A 2,134-nucleotide genomic window follows, 5' to 3' on the forward strand; every position below is an offset into this window, starting at 1 on the left:
CATACTCACATGATTGCATACATGTAGGGGGAGCCTATGCATGTTACATGTCTTTCCAAAGCTTTACTTACTATTCTCCATACCTTTATCTAAAGCTTTGATGTATGTTGTCATCAATTACCAAAAAGGGGGAGATTGAAAGCACAAGTGCTCCCTAGGTGGTTTTGGTAATTAATGTCAACATATCTCTTGTTGGACTAACACTTTTACCTAGTATGTTTCAGATAAGTTCAACAATGAAGTGGCATGGACTAGAGGATGTGGAACCCCTTCAAAATGCTAAGGACAAAGGATTGGCTCAAGCTCCAAGCTCAAGGCTCTACATTTTCTATTTTAGTGATCCAAGATCACATTGAGTCTATAGGAAAAGCCAATACTATTAAGAAGGGATGAGGTGTTGCTTAATGGCTTGCTTGCTCAAAGTGCTTAGCGATATGCTCCAAAGCCCTCAACCACTTTCTCACTTCCAAATATGTCCCACACCAAATATCCAACTCGGCCCCACCGATTCTTTCTATCCGAAGCCACCGAGTTCAGTTGACATAGCCACTGCCAGAAACCCTAATCAGTTCGGTCTCACCGATGGGATCTCGGTCTCACCAAGATGGGCTTGCAAACTCTCTGTTACCTATTGCAATAGTTTTTGTCCCACCGAGATATGCAATCGGCCCCACCAAGTTTGCTTGGCCAACTCTCTGTTTCACTTATTACCCAAATCGTTCCCACCGAGTTTGAGTAATCGGTCAAACCGAGTTTTGGATTTACCCTAACCCTAGCACATCGGTCCCACCGAGTTGATCCAGTCGGTCCCACCGAAAACCCTAACGGTCACTAGCTTTGCTGAATCGGTCCGACCGAGTTTAACAATTCGGTCCCACCGAGATTGGCAAGTTGTGTGTAACGGTTAGATTTTGTGTGGAGGCTATATATACCCCTCCACCACCTCTTCATTCGTGGAGAGAGCCATAAGAACAAACCTACACTTCCAACTTACTTTTTCTGAGAGAGAACCACCTACACTTGTGTTGAGGCCAAGATATTCCATTCTTACCATATGAATCTTGATCTCTAGCCTTCCCCAAGTTGCTTTCCACTCAAATATTCTTTCCACCAAATCCATATTCTGTGAGAGAGAGTTGAGTGTTGGGGAGACTATCATTTGAAGCACAAGAGCAAGGAGTTCATCATCAACACACCATTTGTTACTTCTTGGAGAGTGGTGTCTCCTAGATTGGCTAGGTGTCACTTGGGAGCCTCCGACAAGATTATGGAGTTGAACCAAGGAGTTTGTAGGGGCAAGGAGATCGCCTACTTCGTGAAGATCTACCGCTAGTGAGGCAAGTCCTTCGTGGGTGATGGCCATGGTGGGATAGACAAGGTTGCTTCTTCGCGGACCCTTCGTGGGTGGAGCCCTCCGTGGACTCGCGCAGCCGTTACCCTTCGTGGGTTGAAGTCTCCATCAACGTGGATGTACGATAGCACCACCTATCGGAACCACGTCTCAAAAATCTCCGCGTCTCCAAATTGCGTTTGCACACTCCAATCCCATATCTTTACATTCTTGCAAGTTGCATGATTTACTTTCCACTACTCATATACTCTTTGCAGCTTGCTTGATATGTATTGTGATTATTAAACTTGTGCCTAAACTCGACTTCAACTTAAAGAAATTAAAAACTACAACTTTTAGCACGTAGTGTCTATCACCCCCCCCTCTAGACACCTCTTCTCGATCCTTTCAGTAAGGAACAGTAAATCAAGGAACATAACACCGGTATGACGGAAACTAAGGCGGCAAGAGTGGAACAAAACACTAGGCATAAGACCGAGCCTTCCACCCTTTACCAAGTATATAGATGCATTAAATAAAATAAGAGATACTGTGATATCCCAACATATCCATGTTCCAACATGGAACAAACTTCAACTTCACCTGCAACTAGCAATGCTATAAGAGGGGCTGAGGAAAGCGGTAACATAGCCAAACAACGGTTTGCTAGGAAGGTGGGTTAGAGGCTTGACATGGCAATATGGGAGGCATGATATAACAAGTGGTAGGTAGCGCGACATAGCGATAGAGCGAACAACTAGCAAGCAAAGATAGAAGTGATTTCGAGGGTATGGTCATCTTGCC

The sequence above is a fragment of the Triticum urartu genome, chromosome 1 (assembly GCF_003073215.2).
Source record: "Triticum urartu cultivar G1812 chromosome 1, Tu2.1, whole genome shotgun sequence".
Taxonomy (NCBI): Eukaryota; Viridiplantae; Streptophyta; class Magnoliopsida; order Poales; family Poaceae; genus Triticum; species Triticum urartu.